The 20,000-nt window shown below is 38.6% G+C and overlaps 1 protein-coding gene across 1 annotated transcript in view; it reads right to left on the bottom strand.

The window, feature by feature from the left end:
• Positions 1 to 17,961, bottom strand: part of LOC106050831 (potassium/sodium hyperpolarization-activated cyclic nucleotide-gated channel 4-like) — a 279,493-nt gene extending 261,532 nt beyond the window's left edge. The window contains exon 1 of the mRNA XM_056026988.1: positions 17,243 to 17,961. The gene's annotated coding sequence lies outside the window, so the exon portion shown is untranslated. The remainder of the gene's footprint in view (positions 1 to 17,242) is intronic.
• Positions 17,962 to 20,000: the final 2,039 nt, after the last annotated feature.

The raw sequence follows: 20,000 nt of genomic DNA, 5'->3' as shown, positions 1-20,000 counted from the left end.
TAGATAGAGCGTCTCGTTAATAAACAATATATATATATATTGTGGATTCGATCGAAACCAATCTTTATAGAAGACCAACACGCTATTGGTCTAAACTGCCCATAGGTTGCGACGTTGCAGGTCAGAGATCAGGCCTTCTATAAAGAGTGGTCTCAGTCCGATCTCCAGACACGTGACCATTTTACTTTCAGTTCATTTGTGTGACTGAGAAATAACCAAGGAATGTGTTCATTTTTGTTTATTGTTCATCATTCTTGTTTGTTTTTTATATTTATTTGTTTCCTAAATAACTTAAATACAAATAAAAACTAGTGGAAACATTCACTCTCTAATTAAAAATGTTTACGCAGTAGATTTCAACTCGTCCTGAACCAAGCTTCACTTCAACTTTCAAATTCTAATCTGTCCATCTTTTAACATAGACTAGATTTCTACGCCCAACTGTCGGGTTAATGGACAATACATGTACATAAGATGCACTAGTTAATTTGTACTTGAGAATCAGTACAATTTAAATACCTTACACATTTTGTATTTGAGAAAAGATTGGAAGATTTCTCTGTAATAAAACAGACATAAGAGTTTATTTTATATTTAGATATATAATTATTTCTTTCAATAAAAGTTTTAAATTTAAAATAGAAAAAAAAAGAGTTTTTCTGCATGGAGTCAACGGCCAACTAGAAGATTGATTACTTTGCTCATAATTACCAATGAATGATAGATTTTTAAAAAAGAACAAAAAATAGTTTTTACTCCGCTTCAAGTCCAACAACCCACACTGAAAACAAACCTGGTTACGAGCAAAAATAAATCTTCTCAGAGTATATACAGTTTTAGCTTGTCCATTGTTACATGTGATAACAGCAAGTGATGCTTTCGTGTGTACCTTATTTCAACGGTTTTACCACAGAAAAAAAAGGATTCTTTGAAGTTGTTTTCTCACTACTTACTTTACCTTCATCTGGAACATTACACCTGAGATATAGATTCCTGCCACTAAACCAGAAGATCCAGATCTATATAGTAGTGTCTTTATTACCACAGCTTGTGTCTCGCTTTGTTTGATGTCGATTAAAACTAAGGTGTGTTATTGTTTGGACTTCTAAATCACAAGATCCATTCTCCCCTGTGACGATCTGATAAATAAAACCCAGGCAATCTGTTTCAAAAGGCTTACAATAATTTCAAACATGACATTAATCTAATGATATATTCTCTTCTTTTGAAATCGATAAGAAAGATTAACAAGCTATTTATAGGTCTTGAATCATGGTGTCTAAATATAGCTCCAGAATGTCGTCTGTTACAGAATCAATACGTCATGAAGATAACGCGCAGAAGTGCTTCTCAAACAGGAGGAGTACAGAGCGGTGCTGGTACGCAGACTTTTGGTCACAATGTCTCCAGAGGGATGAGATTGGCCTGGCTGTTCTATTCCTGGCCTATTGGTTTAAAGATAGCGCCACACCTTGCTTTCTAAACCATCACGTTCCATTTGTGTCCATGTCACATAAAAATGTGAGAATTAACCGAAGAACCGATTCATTCAGAAGTGCACACTTTGGGATGCTGATAACTCTGAGCAGACAGTGTGTTGATTTGAGGAATTGCTTGAGAACGTGGTCAGGAGAGCGGGACAGCAATACATGAATTTAAAACGTCTCAGTGCTGCGACTCGGCTCCGTGTTGACTGAATCAGGTGTGATCTCTGAAGACTAATGTAGTTGTTACAGAATAACGTAATAGTAAGAAGCACAAATAGCGAGCGGTCAAGTGGGAAGCGTGGTCGAGAGGCTTGGAAGGGGGCTCGAGGTTCGACACCCGACTCGAGCAGAGTTGTGCTTACTGAGCGCCCCCCCCCCCCCCCCCCCACTGGTCCACAAATGAGATTGGACCAAAAGCGCTCTGAGCACGCTATAAGCATGAACGTAGCGCTATATAAAAGCTATAATAATACGACACTTTGCTTTCCTCCTACAAAACTTATGTAAATTGACCTTATAATAGTACGACTGACCTTACTGACAGACCTTTGCGTTGTCCCAAAATGAAAGTTCCTACCTACCCCTTACTAAAAACGGTTCCATAGGTAAGTATGTGTGTGTGAGAGAGAGAGAGAGAGAGAGAGAGAGAGAGAAAGAGATTGTGTGTTTGGTGACCATCACCATTTCAAAGTAAAAAGAGCTTCTCCCTTAACTACCCCTCCTCTGTGTTTCCCATGGACTGTCCACTTGTCACGTGAAGGCTATGCTTTGAAAGTGCGTGAAGCTTAAGTCGCCCACATATCCAGAGTGAGGCTTCTGTTCTATTGATTGGCTGTTTAGATGGTCGTGCTGTATATCTAGGAACCTTTTTGTCTTGATCAACCATTAAACTAGACTGTGTGTCTTGATCAACCATTAAACTAGACTGTGTGTCTTGATCTGCAATTGGACTAGACTGTGTGTCTTGATCTGCTATTGGACTAGACTGTGTCTTGATCTACAATTGGACTAGACTGTGTGTCTTGGTCTACGATATATTTTAGCTAGCTATTTTTTAATTTTAACGTAGCGAAACAAATGTTTCAGCTACAACTGAAAGGTAAAAAGAAATACTTTAAAAAAGAGCTTATTTAGGGGAATAACCCCACATTTACAGGAATTTCTCAATTGTGTAAGAAATATTTCCCTTTTTCGATATGAAACAAAATTAATTAGTAACCACTATTTATTTATTTACTTGGTTAATATTTTTTTAATAGATTATGTGTTCTCTTCGACAATAAATAATTGTGCAAAGTTTCAACTTGATCCGAGAATGGGAAGTAGGAGAAATACCGTGTTCAAAATTTGTATCAGACAGACATATCAGACAAGCAGACAGACAGAGAGACAGACAGCGTTAGTTGATATAAGCATTGAATAAAAAGAAGAGAGTGTGTATGTAAAGGGAGAGAACTAGCTGGTGGAAAACGGGTTGTCTCCTTATCAGACCATAACATGCCAAAAGTGAAAGACGGGTAATTATATTCCGGGCCGTTCAATGAAAGAAGAAATGAAAAGACGTGTTCCGATTGGACTAAGTTCAAGAGTTACTAGATTTCACTTACCAAAAGCGTATGTGTGTTTGTTTGTGTGATTGTGGCTATTTTAATCAAAAGTGTACCGGTAAATTTATCAAAGAAACAAAATTCGGTTATTAATTAATAAAGTTTTTTTTTTTTTGTTTTTTTTTTAAATTAAAAGCCAAATTCACGAGTACACCTCATCCCTCCTGCCAGCTTATTAGCAGAAAAATCACTAGCTGAATAGTTTGCATGTTTGTTGAATAGTGTGTGTGTGTGTATCTGTGTGTATGTGTGTGAGAGACTGGAATTGAGTGAGAACCAACTACTGTTACATTAGCCGTAGACTCCCCACATTTAGTGTCCCCCACTGAACTCACACAAGGCTTTTCCAAAGTAACTTCCTGTTGAGGGGGAGCTCACTCTAGCCCTTCTTTTCATCACAACTTTTATGTGCTGTGAGTGAATCAGACAAGCCAAACTATCGTTACATCTTCTCCCTCCCCTCCTCCCCCACCAGAACACGGGTCATAACTTTCACCTCCCCCCCTCACACCACCAGAACACGGGGCATAATTTTCACCCCCCCCCCACCAGAACACGGGGCATAATTTTCACCCCCCCCCACCAGAACACGGGGCATAATTTTCACATCCCCCCCCCCATACCAGAACACGGGGCATAACTTTCACCACCTCCCCCACCAGAACACGGGGCATAACTTTCACCCCCCACCAGAACTCGGGGCATAACTTTCACATCCCCCCCCCATACCAGAACACGGGGCATAACTTTCACCACCTCCCCCACCAGAACTCGGGGCATAACTTTCACCCCCCACCACCACCAGAACACGGGGCATAACTTTCACCACCTCCCCCACCAGAACACGGGGCATAACTTTCACCACCTCCCCCACCAGAACTCGGGGCATAACTTTCACCCCCCACCACCACCAGAACACGGGGCATAACTTTCACCACCTCCCCCACCAGAACACGGGGCATAACTTTCACCACCTCCCCCACCAGAACTCGGGGCATAACTTTCACCCCCCACCACCACCAGAACACGCGGCATAACTTTCACCCCCCCCCCAAAACACGGGGCATAATTTTCACACACCCCCCACCAACCAGAACACGATGCATAACTTTCACACACACCCCCCCCCCCACCAGAACATGGGGCCATGATGGGGCATAACTTTCTTTGCTTTAAGCATAATTAGTGATTTAAAAAAACAGAGACATACTGTCTGTATCCAAGGCTGGAATAACTTAGAGCGCCAGGTTGTTTTTTTCTAGATACGTAGAGTCAATTTTAAAGGTATTGCCTATATAGAGAAGAGTGCTTTTATAATTTTTTTTGGTTGATGTATCTACATATAACTAATTCGCCTAATGTAACGAATGTCTCATTTTAATTCCAGTTTGTTTTTTCGTTGTTTTTTTTTTTGGATAAGTTTTAGCTCAAACTTACATCCCAGAAAGTCACCTCCGTGTACAATCTATACAAAACAAATGTAGACCTAGAAAGACAAAAGAAATTTTGAAATGTTTTAAATTTGTTTATTTGATTTTGTTTATCAATGTTTAGTTTACTTTGTTATCTCGAGTAACACAATGTTTTAGTTCTCCTTTTTGATTGAGCTCTGACTAAATACATGTCAACACTACTTTAGTCTATACGTAACTGAGGACTTTCATGGGGATAAACACAACAACTTTATCATATCTATACTTACAATGAGAAAAAGAAAAAGGGGAGATCAATGAGGACTGCTCTAGACGGTTTCCAATATATTCTATTTATTATTTTACTTATCTTAAATCTAAATGTACTTAGTAGTACATTCATCTCTTATTTACGCCAAGGAGAACTATGAGTTTATATATATCTATCGCTTTCGTTTGAATGTGTTTCACCTTACAGAATAGACGTTTAAAACAAAATGTATGTGTGGTATATTTGTATGGTTTAAACAAAAAATGTTACAGATTGCATTGAACCCCCCCCCCCCTTCTTCAGCTTTCCTTGTATTTATTTATTTGTATGTAGCACTTTTCAATTGTTTCTACGATAAAGCTGTGGCCATTACATGATATTCATTTTTCACAGGTGTCAATAAAATATCAAGTTAGCCCGCGGAAAAACTCAATTCTGTTTCTTCTTGACATTTTTGAAAAACAAATGATCAGTTCACATGTTGAATATTTTTATTTTATTTTTTTAAAATCACAACATGATTGACAAATGAACGTTTAATAAGTATTTAAATGTTTCTCTACCAAGACTAAGTCTGACATCTGAGTCGTGATTAAAACACTAAAAATGTCAACTATAAATTGCACATCCACACAAATACATTAAGTGTTAAACATCTAAATTATATTTCATGGCTTCAGTATTATAAGTAAAAGCTTCTAATCGCTGTGATGGTCATCCTACGCCATGTAAACTATAGACTACATACACTATTATATAGATATATATGTCCACCAAAGTAGAGAGGATAGTGCTATCCAGACTTAGTAAAATATTTTAAATATTTTTTTATAACTTGGTATGAAAGTTAAAGTGAGTCATCTAATAGACACAGACGTAGATAGGGACATGTATTGATTCTGTTCAGCGTGACACAAATTCCGTGTGAGACCATTGAGCCATTGACGCCTCGCAAGATGAAAGTTCCTGGAGACCAGGCGAAAATCTCTGGATGTGCCACGAAGTGTCAGAACTTGTCTAGAAACTAAAGACAACGCCCGGGCCCTGGGAGCTCAATGGATCACAGACTGACACAAGTCCTTTCATTAGGTCTGACATCACTGGGACACTGTCAGAGACTTTACGTTCAGTACAAAGATGGGGATATTTTGTGTTTCTATTTCTCTTTAAAATGAACTCGTTTGATTTGTTTGAAAGAAAAAGTTATAGATGGAAACAGTAAATTGAGAGAAAAAGCAGGTGAAAGATTTTTATGAACTCAAATTTTGTAGCTGTCAATACGGAATCATAGTTTCCTTCCTTCAGCTGACACTTTCTTCTTAGTCAAACAAGCAACGTCTACTTTATGTTCAAATAATGAAGTAAAATACACATTTATCATTTCTTTATCAAAAGTGGCTATAGAACCCACAATAATCGCGTGACGTTACTTAGTCACACTATTTGGTTCAAAATTTTAGTTGAAAATAAATGATTCAATTTTTTATTTCGACCAGCTTCCAACCAAATATCACTTTCCAAAGTAAAGCCCATGGGGAAAAAAATGTCAGCAGCTGAAAGGCGTGGGGTTGACACCATCAAGAAATGGACGGCCACACTCTGAGACGCTTATGAGAGCAGGAAACAAGGATGTTTGTCATAAGCAGGTCACTCGTGACACCCCAACGATCCACTAGACTTTGGTTACAGCGGAATGCTATGAAGAAATATGGAGACCCTTTTTTAATCCAACTGACTCTGTCTGTCTTGTGGAAAGTATGAATATGTGTATCTCCCAGACCCATTCTCGGATCAAGTTGAAACTTTGCACACTTATACATTGCCTTAGACAATGAATGTATCTATGAATAAATTTTAACCAATTAGTCAATTAATTTTTGGTATTTTGTTTTGGCTACTGTTAAGGAAAATAAATTTTTCAGTAATCGGAGATAAGGCTAAATATTTAGGGTTTTATCTCCTTAGCTTATTGTACATGTTATTACTCCCACACCCATTCTCGAATCAAATGTTGAACTTTAAACAGTTATATATATGATACCAAAGAAAATATAAACACATAAAGAAATTAACAAATTGGTTAATTATATCTATGTATATATATAATTCTCTTCATGGCTTAACAGTTTGGACAAGCAGAAGTAAAGCAAAGAGCACTCTTTTATTTCTGTAAGTCGACTAGAGCTTCCCCACGTAACTTTAGCGGCGAAAAAAAAAGAGGGGGGGGGGGGAGAAATATACAACTCTGTATTTACCCGTCACTAAATAGCTGGGCCGGACTTAACCATTGTGGGGCCCTATGCGAAACGGATTTCACGGGCCCAGTTTGGGTAGGGATACGGATAATAAGTGAAAATTAAGAGTTTGTATTACAAAAAAAAATTTGTCTTTGCATTTTATTCATTCTTTACTACGTACAGAACTACTTTACGAGCCTTGCGTGTAGCGAAGTCATACAGTATATCATAAAAAATTCTATTTTCTACATAGATCACACTCAATAGCAAGAATTACCAAATGAATCAATCTATCTACGTGAATTGTTGACCTCAAGTAATTATTCATTAGTTTGAGGAGCGAAAAGCTTCTTTCACCGGATTCCACATTACGGATATTGCATAATGTCGTGTTGTTTTTTTTTATCTCGCGTAGGATTGGTGTTTTCCACATTGAATGGCACCTCAAAATGACAATTTTTGTCTATATATTTTAGGAGATTTGTATGAGTTTTCAAAAGATTTGAATAATTTCCTCAGATTTCCAAAAAGTTTTTCGTATAGTTTGCATTTTTTTGCGTATATTTTGCAATTTCATATTTCCAGGAACTCCTGGTAAATCAGGCGGCCGCGGGAAATCTGATATAAGTTATAAAATGGTTTAATTTAATAATTTACACCTAGAATTAGCGCGTGTCCAATGAAATTGCGGGGCCCACTTCGGTTGCATAGGTAGTAGTGGCCTAAGGCCGGCTCAGCAAAATAGAGGCGTATGCTACGCCATGGGTCGACTAGTTTATTTTAAATTAATTAATTTTCTGTTAGATTTCAAAGTAGGGAAATAACCTCTTAATTATTAGATATATAGTTGTAAATGCGAAGTTCTTCCCCTTAACTTTTTTTAAAAAACATATCTATATAATTTTTTGTAACCCATATGCCATGTATGGGCAAGGATTCAAATTAAAGAAGTAAGAATTACATCTTTAAATTATTCATCTTTATTCTCCTGTATTAGTTTCATACAAACAGTAATAGACACAATTTTCATTTGATAGGAGCCAATGATAACTACCGGGTCAACCTTCTGAAACTCCATTCTTTATGCTTTTAATCCTTGGCCTATCCTATGTGTTATTACTTATATATGTTTTTATTGTCTTAAGACACGAGAATCACATTTCAGTCTAGAACAAAACATTTCAAGCCTGTGTACATGGGGACAGGAACTTGTATTCATCAGCTTCTTTTTCAGAACATTTTGAACTGATTTCTTTTTGCCGGCTCTCCTAACAGCTGCATTGATTATGGGGTTTTTGTCTTATGAGATTGTGGCACTGTGGCCGCCCCATTCATTCTAATCGCTCTAGTAAATATTTGTTGTCCCAAAGAAGATTGCATTTTATTTTCTTCAACTCACATCTCAATATACTCCGTGCTTCATTTTCTTTTCTTTCATTCAGATGTCGGTATCGCTGAAGCACATGTCGGATATCGATTCATTATTCCATCTGAAAATCCATTTAATCTAACTGGAATCGATCTTTGAAACTTGTATAATCGCGGCTCCTGTATTGAGGGGGGGGGGGGAGTGTGTGGAATGTTTGGGGTAAGAGTAAAGATGGCGTGTTTGGATATAAACATTGGCTTGCAAACACTCTAAAACCTCTGACATACAAACATACTCGTGACGTCACCAGGCCAACCACACCGTTTCCTCCCTCTAGACAATGATCAGCTGATCGCCTCATTCTGAACTCTTTTTTTTTTTTTTTTTGTCGTTGGAGGGGCTGGGGGGTGGATCAGGGCGCTGGTCTCCCTCTGAGATGCTAATAGAGAAATGTTTCTGGAAGAGGGCAGTGTACGTGCGGTGGGGACTTGGAGGGGTGGTGGGAGGAAGATGCAGTTGTAGAGCGAGAGAGATGGTTGATGAGTGTGAAATTGAGGCTAAAATTTGAATTGGAAAAATATTTCCGGTTCAAGACATATGTTTTTTTTTGTTTTGTTTTGTTTTTCATTGGTGTGTCATCGTGAGATAGACTTCTGACAGTGTTTTTTCTACAAATTTTGGATACAAGTTTCTGTGTCTGTGTGTGCAAGACTTCAGTTTCTGTGTCTGTGTGTGCAAGACTTCAGTTTCTGTGTCTGTGTGTGTGCAAGACTTCAGTTTCTGTGTCTGTGTGTGTGCAAGACTTCAGTTACAAACTTGTAAGGAACTCGTTGAAGTAACAATCTTGGAATGTGTTTGTTTTATTGTTTCCTTTCCTAAAGCTAAGACAAAGCTCAGTCCAAACAATAGTGGAATGTTAAACGATGAATGATTCTCCGCGTGTGTTTACTCACTCCATGTTCATTCAATCTTTCGGCTTAGGATACGAAGAAAATGTATTTTTAATATTCTTCTTGTTTTGGTTCAGTAAAGTTTAGTAAAGTTTCCCTTTCAGGCCTTGCTATCTATAGGGCAGATGATTTAGAGCTCATCTGTTTTTGTAAGCCAGGAATAAAGAGGGTGTCATGTGGGCACCACAACGACCAACCGGCTTTACTTTTCCCAACTAAATTAGAGCTGGGTAAACTCAGAGGCCCCCAAAGATCGAGAAATTAAAATCCCAGTCTTCATCAGAATTCGAACCCGGAGTTTCCATTACAGAAGCCAAGCGATCTCCCCCTGACACTGCCACCTCTGCCATCTTTCCTGGCACTGCCACCTCTGCCGTCGTTCCCTGACAATGCCACCTCTACCATCGTTCCCTGACACTGCCACCTCTGCCATCGTTCCCTGACACTGCCGCCTCTGCCATCGTTCCATGACACTGCCACCTCTGCCGTCGTTCCCTGACACTGCCACCTCTGCCGTCGTTCCCTGACACTGCCACCTCTGCCATCGTTCCCTGACACTGCCGCCTCTGTCATCGTTCCATAACACTGCCAACTCTACCATCGTTCCCTGACACTGCCACCTCTGCCATCGTTCCCTGACACTGCCACCTCTGCCATCGTTCCCTGACACTGCCACCTCTGCCATCGTTCTCTGACACTGCCACCTCTGCCATCGTTCTCTGACACTGCCACCTCTGCTTTACCGCCCAGCCACCGCGCCTCCTTGTTTTTGGTTCAACTGATTTTAATTGGTCAAAAAAAAAGGTATTGATGTATTTCTGTTTGTTCTATCATCTCATTTTTTCTTAATCTTTTTTTTTTTCATTTCCCTCCCTTCACTCTTTGAATTTTGTCTGTCTCTGTTCTTGTTTTGTAATCTCTTCTCCTCACAGTGCTCGTGCGGTATGCGCTCTGAACTGCAGTGTGTTGGTCTCCTGGGTTCGAACTCTGCCCACCGTACGTCGTCCTGTGAGAAATTTGGACCAAGATTTAATTCTCTTTAAATATCTCAAGGAACATCCGAAGTATGTCATTCAAACTTTTGTACACACTCCCCCACATGTCCCACAAACTCTCACATCTCCAAATACTCTCTAACCTCTCTACACTCTCAGCTCGACCCACACTCACATCACCAAATACTCTCTAACCTCTCTACACTCTCAGCTCGACCCACACTCACATCACCAAATACTCTCTAACCTGTTTAACCTCTCATCTCGCCCCACACTCACATCTCCAAATACTCTCTAACCTCTCTACACTCTCATCTCGCCCCACACTCACATCTTCAAATACTCTCTAACCTCTCTCACCTCGCCCCCCCACTGTCTCAACTCTTCATCAAGCTCTTTCTCTTTTTCTCTCTAACTCCCTCTGTCTCTTTCACTTTCTACTCGTTCTTCACCTCTCTAAATATCTCATTAAACTTTCTCCTCCATCCCTCGTCTCTCTCTCTCTCTCTCTCTCTCTCATACTCTCTTTCTTCCTTCGCCCTATTGTCACTTCCTTCTGCCTGTAAACATCAGCTTGCTCCCCTCCCCGCCCACAACTAAAACTGCAAACTATAAATAGCAACAATGTTTGACGTTCCTTTGTTTGCTCCAAGGCACAAACACAAACATTCTATTTACATTCATAGTCTACCACAGGGGCCGTAACTCCAGAGCCAAAGGAACAAAATCCCCTCACCTCAAACTTAGGCACATCTCTCATGCTAAGTCAATTCAACGACACCAGTTTTTATTCATAGGGTGGCAATGATGTTCTCAAATTCTGTCCCTTTAAAATGGAATGACTTTTCAAGTTCTTTTTCTGGTGTTGACAAATATTTTTTGAACGATGTCCTAAAGTAATCTAATTTAAAATGACATTCTATTACACATTAAGCAAGCAATAATGCCCAACAGTACGACAATACTATTATAATTGTCTCTCGTAGTATGTATCTATTGTCTAAGATAATCTGTAAATATCGGAATAATAAATATCTAGCCTCATAAAGTTTTGAATGATTTAGTAAGGGAATTGAGTTTATACTGGGGGACATAACCCTATGTAAAGTAGAGTTTATTCCCTGAAGTAACAAAGAGACAACACATGGATGTCGCCGATGAAGTTTTTGTGATGTTTCATAAAGAACTCTTATTTTAAATATTTGTTTAAAAAATGTAATACAACCCAATTTATCTTCACTGTTTTTGTTTATCTAATCGCAACCATCTGAAATGTGTCCCTTACAGTGCCCCTTACAGTGCCCCTTACAGTGCCACCTCTGCATCCTCTCCCTTACATTGCCACCTCTGGGATATCTCAATGACACTGCCACCTCTGATTGTTAATGATGTCTGAAACTTGACAGTACGAACTGACCGATCATTTGATATATAAAACGCTGCCAGGCCCTCCCGAGGAAAAACGTAGGTCTGTGTACATGTTAATGCCATGAGGCAACAGGTACGGGAAGCAGGAACTACCCAACATATGGATGTAAACAGAGAGGTGGGTCACTAACTCAAGTCAGCGTATGACCTCACACTGATTCATGACGCCAATCTACAAATGCGATTACATGACATCATTAAGCCCTGCTTTGTTCTTAAATCATTAATCTACGTAAACATATAATTAATACAATGCACTCTAAAATATTACGCTAAAACTACATATATTCTTAGACAACATAGGACAATATACTCACTCTTTTGAAGAAGAAAAAAAGCCTAGCCTGACACTATATCATAAAGACTAGTCAACCATTGATTTCACACAGACGGCGGACGTGTATTTACTGATGTGTCATGTAACTTTCAGGTCATAGTGGAGAGTCTACACTGGAAAATAGTTCGTCTGCTATGCAGTTAAAAATCAAATTGAGATATTTATTTCTGGTTTCACCATTTTCGGTAAGACGAAGAACAAGGTCATTAAGTCAAGCAAGTGGGCGATGACGTTTCAGAAGCTCTTCAATTTGGGTAACTCTTTCAGTTGTCTGTCCCACCTTTCACCCACCCACCTCACCAAACACGCCAGCTCACATTTGTGCTTTGTTCGTGGCTTGGGTCAGTTTATAGAAGGCTCAACGCAATGACCCAGAGCTCTGGAACGAGTCAAGACTAATACGTTCAATTAAAACTTAATCCTCAGCGATCCATCAGATTGATAAAGACAAATGAGCCCTTCAACTTGCATGGTGATGACGTACATTCTCTCAACTGAACACTCAATAGTTCCACCAATCAATACAAGCCACCATTGTATTCACAGATACTCACGTACATGCAAGTAGATTCACACACATAGATGAAAACACTCACATATACGAAAGTTATCTACTTTGATCAAAAGACTAAAAGATACAAGAAAGTTTGTATTCTGATGTTTGTTACTTTTGCATAGAACCTTGGAAACCTTCAAAGTTATTTAAACAGTTGAAAAGAACATGAACCATGATCAAGATTAATGCTTTTGTTTCCAATAGAATCACTTTTTTACTTTTTTGTATAGAGATAGACATTCAGTTTCAGCGCTAATAAAAAAATGTATTTTATATATAACATGATTAAAGAAAATCTGATGACTAGTGTATAAATGATATATAGTGAAATTAAATGTTTATATAATTCTGAGCTATGAGAGCATGCTAATTCTTCATTACATGTTAAGAAGTCCTGTCGTCAAGAGACTGAACAAAGGCTTGGAGTCGCTTCACAGTGATCCAACGACCTTCACAACGACTGCCAGGGCTACCCCCATACATAGGCGACAGTATCAACATCAGTTTACGACTGACTAGAGTTATTTTACATTGTGATATTAATCCTAAAGTAGAAACAACCCAAATGGAAGGTAGAAACCCAGCCATCATCATTACGGACAAATGTGAAGCATTATACATTCTGCGCTACAGTATCCCAACTAAGCGGTATTTAAAAGACGAATGTAGCTTTAGACAGACTAGCCCCTTTACTGTTTTAGACAGACTAGCCCCTTTACTGTTTTAGACAGACTAGCCCCTTTACTGTTTTAGACAGACTAGCCCCTTTACTGCTTTAGACAGACTAGCCCCTTTACTGCTTTAGACAGACTAGCCCCTTTACCGCCTTTGAAGATGCTCATAGTCCCGGGCCATAGTTCCAGGTCCTTTTAAAACTGGACCTAGCTACTCCTTTAGTCCACGCAATAAAAGGTGAAGCATAATGAATTTAAAGGGTAGGTACTCTTTTCAAAGCTGCCATTCAAATTGTTTTGTTCAACAGTCCTGTTTCGACTCAGGGGAAAGTTTAATTATCTTCATGGTGACAAACTATTCCGAGGATGCTGGGTGTCACTCAAACTAAAGACAAGTGGTTTAAAGTGAACATTTCGTACGGCTCAAGGACTCTGTTTGGATACATAAATTAAAAATAAACCCAGTCTTCTGATCATAGGCATGAGAAGAGAATTATACCCCCCCCCCCCGTAAAACAGTAATATAGTAACAGGAACAATCAAAATATAAAAACAAAGACACAAAAGACACCACAACCACCCAGAAGATTAACACAAAAACAGAACAAAGCCTGCATAACAAAGGAACATATTAACAAAGACAAAAGTAACATAAGAACATAGGAACAAATACAAAGTAACAAAGTAATATAGGAACAAAACAAAGTATCACAAAGTCCAAGGAAAATAGTCTGAGGAACATGATGAGAATTTCGGACTTATAGGTACAAGGGTATGTCCGTAGAACCTCAGTAATATTGATGACAATAAAATGCTTGACATAAGACAATGGACAGGAAAAACACGAAGGCTTCCAATGACGCGAATTTTATTTTTTAAATAAAAATTGGAATAGTCAAAAGCAGTGCCGTATTTAGACTTCAAAAGGCCATAAACCATTTGATATATGGGTCATTTTGGCACCATTTATAATACCAGATTATATGCTAAGTGTTAAAGCTTTCATTTTTAAAGCACCATAGCTCCATTAAGAAAGGTAAATTATGCCGAATGCGGTAGCTACTCAAGATGCTCTCCAAAAAAAAAATCAAAACAAAGCTGCAAAAAGACTTTTTTTTTTCAAAATAAAATGTATTCATTGCTAGAGTATTGCTAGAGTATTGCTAGAGTATTGCTAGAGTATTGCTAGAGTATTGCTAGAGTATTGCTAGTACGCCAAAAAAAGCAACTAGAAAAAAAGGTATTACAAATAAATCTTACGTGCATATTCGGACATCATCTGAAAAGTCTTCAGGACAATCTCCAATGTTGTAAGGTCTACAGTATTATATCCTTATAAAAAAAAAAAACTCAAGGGAAAAAGGAACTTAATACATACTTGGGTAAAGTGTGATGCCCCTCATAGCCTGATGTCCCGTGCGGTCCGCATCACCCGCACATAGCTAGCTTCGCCTCTGCCTACAGCACTCGGTTACATAACCCATATTTCAATTACTGCCTAATAATCTTGCATTGGCTCCATTTCTCAGCATATTTTTAACCCAATTTTTTGTCTTTTTATTTTTAAAGTTGGCAGCATAAGCCCGAGGCTACACTCTTGCTCTTGCATTTATTTTGGCTTTGTGCATCTGTGCATCTGATAGGTCTGCTGCTAATAGAATTAGGGTTACCACCACAGCAGGTCAGAATGAACGGGATAGCGAAGAGAATTGGACGTTTGCGTGCAGGCTAGATATGTACTAGAGACAGTCGGGCTGTTGTTGTTTGATTAAATAGATGTCTAATGATATGTACTAGAGACAGTCGGGCTGTTGTTGTTTGATTAAATAGATGTCTAATGATATGTACTAGAGACAGTCGGGCTGTTGTTGTTTGATTAAATAGATGTCTAATGATATGTACTAGAGACAGTCGGGCTGTTGTTGTTTGATTAAATAGATGTCTAATGATACGTACTAGAGACAGTCGGGCTATTGTTGTTTGATTAAATAGATGTCTAATGATATGTACTAGAGACAGTCGGGCTGTTGTTGTTTGATTAAATAGATGTCTAATGATATGTACTAGAGACAGTCGGGCTGTTGTTGTTTGATTAAATAGATGTCTAATGATATGTACTAGAGACAGTCGGGCTGTTGTTGTTTGATTAAATAGATGTCTAATGATATGTACTAGAGACATTCGGGCTGTTTTTGTTTGGTTTTTTTTTAAATAGATGTCTAATTATTATTATGGCTATAGATATGTGGAGTGAATCGATAGATATTAATGGGGATGTGTATTGGTAAATAGATAGATGAATGAACCAATGAATGGACGGATGGAAGATGGATCGATAGATGGATAAGTAGATAAATGGATTGGTAGGTGAATGGATGGATGAATGGATGGAAATGCAGATTTTGTGAATGTTTATATCCGATGCAGGACAGTGGTTTGATCTGCATCAGTTGAGGCAAAATGTGCAGGTCTGCATAGTTTAATAACATACTACGCTTGTGCTTAAGACTCTATGACGTTGACTTTGATAAATTGATGGAAGAGTAAAGAAATTGACGGATGGACAGATTCAAAGTTCTCATACACATTTGTTTATTTATATCTGCTGCATGTCTTCATATACGAATGTAGTCGTGTATTTATATACACATGTATTAGTGCAGGGTTATTTGATTTATAAAAAAAGGGACGTCACTGTAATAAAGCCTATTACTTCTGATACTTCCCCCAGACGAATAAAATGATGTTTGTGCCCCCTTTAACCAGCTGGGGAGGGGTCTGAGGCACTCTGAAGAGTGATGTATAGTGATTTAAGTTTAAAATGGGGAAAAAATGGAAAAGAAACTTCGACTTTTCATTTCATTGGTTCCAGTATGTTTAAAAATAGCACTGATATATATAAGATTCAACTCTGAATATGAGATTTTCATACATGGCGGAAAAACTATAAATAGTAAGCTGTTTGGTGTATCCGGCGTACAACATATAGGAGATGTCGATAAGTAAAAGTTTTTTTTTTGTTGTAAAGATGTCTGCTAATTTGTGTTCACATTTGAGCACTTCAGACTTGATTCTTTTAAAAGTTGTTCCAGTAGCTAACACAAATGTATTATGAAGGAAGTCATTCAATGAGTTTAAAACGTATTTAAAAACAAATCCACTGCCACGCATGGAGTGACAATTAGGGCTCAATTCTTTTCCATTTAGTTAGTAGTGAAGTTCAATGTGGCATCCTTGACATTGATGAGTTCATCGTGAACGCCTCCAATAGAATGGAACAATGTTTTTGTTATTAGTTTGTGCAATGCAAACAAAGTTCTTACGAATTAAATCCGAAACATTAAATAATAATAAAAAAAAAAGAATCTTTTAATTGAGCTCATTTAATGCACCTTTTAGTGTCCCCAATAGCGATTTGATAATTGTCACTATACAAAGGTATTGGCTATGGAACAGCTAAGGCCTCACTAATGTCCTGACTGTGACACTTGCTTCAAAGTTTGTCTTCCGGTTTATTTTAACATGTTTTTGTATTAGTCTCAGGTTTTATTTTATATCGCCTATAAGTTTATTCAAAGCTGTGAACTTTTGTGATTGAACTCTTATATGTAGTTGTTTTAGACTCCGAGTTTCTAAAGAGAGGGTCTCAAATCCAATAACTTCACTTCATTAAACCTAAAATATACATACACACATATATATATACATGCTAATCACCTTGAATGTACAATTCTACATCAACATATAACTGACTGGACAATTCGCTTGTATTTTTAGTTGACATTTTATGATCAATGTTGTACATTATATTTATAACTATTATTTGGCTATTATTTTTCGAGTACATTCAGAGTCAATACAAAACAAATATTATGTTTAAGATTTAATCTAGAGTTATAAAATTCAACTACTGACTTACCGGTATGTGAATGTGCTGTATCAATCCTTTAGTACTCACGTGAACATCACAAATCAAACTGCATGCAACAGGAAATTAACGTTTTGTTTATCCCCCCTCTCTCTCTCCTGCACCCTCCTCTTTTCTCTTTGTCTTATAGTGTGTGTGTGTGTTACTCACGGGGAGTTCGATCAGATCGAATGATCCACCAATAAGATTACCTACACAACACTTTGACCGTTTAGAAGTTAAGACAGTTTGATTATTAAAACCGATCTCTAGATTACATAAAAAAGGAACTCGATAACTCGGCCAAAATTCACACTAATTTCAATAATAGGAACAAACAGGTTCCTTTAGGAATACAGTTATCAGCGAATGATATCCAGTCAGTTATCCTACAGGTAGTGGCAGAGGTTATCTCTATTGGCAGAAGAAATATTTCCGCTCACGTTCTGACTAGTCGGGCTTCATTCAAACACGCTCGCGCACACACACCTTTCGGTCGTGAGTTCGATGATTACCTCCCCCTTGCTTTCAAATGTGGTTGGATGATCACTTCTCAAGGTGAGATAACCCACTTATTGCTGGAACAAGAAGTGGATATAACATTTTAAAAAAGTGAAAGTGTCGTTGTAGATGGTCGAATGAGTTCACCCAATGTTTTATCTGTGATACTTTGATGCAACAGACCTCAATGATTTTACAGTACTGCTGGCTATGTATCATTAGTAAGCTTTACAATCACATCAATCTCACATTTCACCTATTAAATACATTAAGTGGCGTTCCATCGTAAATAAAATAAATGAAAAAAAAAAAGGACAAGAACTCTGACTAAGCAAAGAAAAAAGTGTTAATTACTCCCCTTTGAACACTTTTCCAAATAACAAGGCTTTGGGCAGTGCACTACGCGGGCTAACGTCAGGAAGACAGACCTCTCATTTTTATTGTTATCCGCTTCATTCTCTCTCACTCTCTGCCTACCAGCTGGGTGACACAGATGACGAGGAGCGGGGATGTTCCCAACCCCCCCCCCCCCCCCATCCCGCAGAATTGGGTGTTGCTGGTGAGGATGGGCGGGGGTCATTGCATCGATTGTTCTTCTCTCGGCATGACCTTGGTGAATAGTTTGTATCTCGTACGTAATGGAGAGACCGACGAAAAGAGAAAAACAAAGAGAGAGAGAGAGAGGGGGGAGGGAGAGAAATAGAAAAGAAGAAAGTTTATAACAGAGAGAGAGAGAGGGGGGGAGGGAGAGAAATAGAAAAGAAGAAAGTTTATAACAGAGAGAGAGAGGGGGGGGAGGGAGAGAAATAGAAAAGAAAAAAGTTTATAACAGAGAGAGAGAGAGACGAGAGCAAAACGGGAGAGGGGGAGATGGAGAGAGCGGTGAAAGACATAAATGAGTAGAAGTCTAATCGCAGACAACAAATTGCAGATCTGCTGTGAGGACAGATACTGCTGTGAGGACAGATACTGCTGTGCGTAGAACTAGGTCCTAGACCGGATTGGAAGGGAGGGCAGGTTATGGAGTTTGATTTGTGAGTGAGTCATTGAGTGATTGGTTGATTTGAACTGACTGCACGTGAGACGAAGTTTAAAAAAAAAAAAGAATTATAATATTGACAGAGTAAAGAATGTTTCCTCTGTACGTACACGCCGTTGTACAATGTAAGGTCCTGTTGTGATTTATTCATAGAAATAGCTTCAAAGTCAATGCACCCAAACAATGGTTGTGAAAAGGGGAGTTCAGGGGTGTGATGAGTGCGAGACCATTCGTTTTAAAAGGCCTGTACACTGACCTGCAACGTCACAACCTGTGGGCAGTTTAGACCAATAGCTCGTTGCCACGTAGTACAGACCTGTGACGTGGCAACGAGCAACATGACCTACAATCTACAACGACTTCACATCAAGTCCTGACTATACAACATGACCTACAATCTACAACGACTTCACATCAAGTCCTGACTAAACAACATGACCTACAAAAGTCCTGACTAAACAACATGACCTACAATCTACAACGACTTCACATCAAGTCCTGACTAAACAACATGACCTACAAAAGTCCTGACTAAACAACATGACCTACAATCTACAACGACTTCACATCAAGTCCTGACTAAACAACATGACCTACAAAAGTCCTGACTAAACAACATGACCTACAATCTACAACGACTTCACATCAAGTCCTGACTATACAACATGACCTACAATCTACAACGACTTCACATCAAGTCCTGACTATACAACATGACCTACAATCTACAACGACTTCACATCAAGTCCTGACTAAACAACATGACCTACAATCTACAACGACTTCACATCAAGTCCTGACTATACAACACTTTGAGTTTATTTTTATACAAAGAGCGACCGCGAAAGAGAATCTTCTACTACTAAAATGTTACGATTCTCACAAAAACGATTTCCTCCTGCTAAAATTGATGACACCGTACGCAGGGCTGGCCTTAACAATTGCGGGCCCTATGTGAAACGGATTGCGCGGGTACCAGTCTGGGTAGAGATAAGGATAGTAAGTGAAAATAAATTCGTATATACATTTCATTCATTCTTAACTAAGTACAAAATCACTTTACTTTACGAGCCTTGCGTGTAGGGAAGATGGAACTCAAAATGCTGTTTTCTACATAGATCACGCTCAATAGCAAGAATAGCCAAATTGTTCAAAGTAACTTCGTGAATCGTTCGCCTCAAGTAATTGTTGATTAGTTTGAGGCGTGAGAAGCTTCTTTCACCACATGCC

The sequence above is a fragment of the Biomphalaria glabrata genome, chromosome 1 (assembly GCF_947242115.1).
Source record: "Biomphalaria glabrata chromosome 1, xgBioGlab47.1, whole genome shotgun sequence".
In the NCBI taxonomy this organism is placed as follows: Eukaryota; Metazoa; Mollusca; class Gastropoda; family Planorbidae; genus Biomphalaria; species Biomphalaria glabrata.
This window is presented reverse-complemented; position numbering and strand designations above follow the sequence as displayed.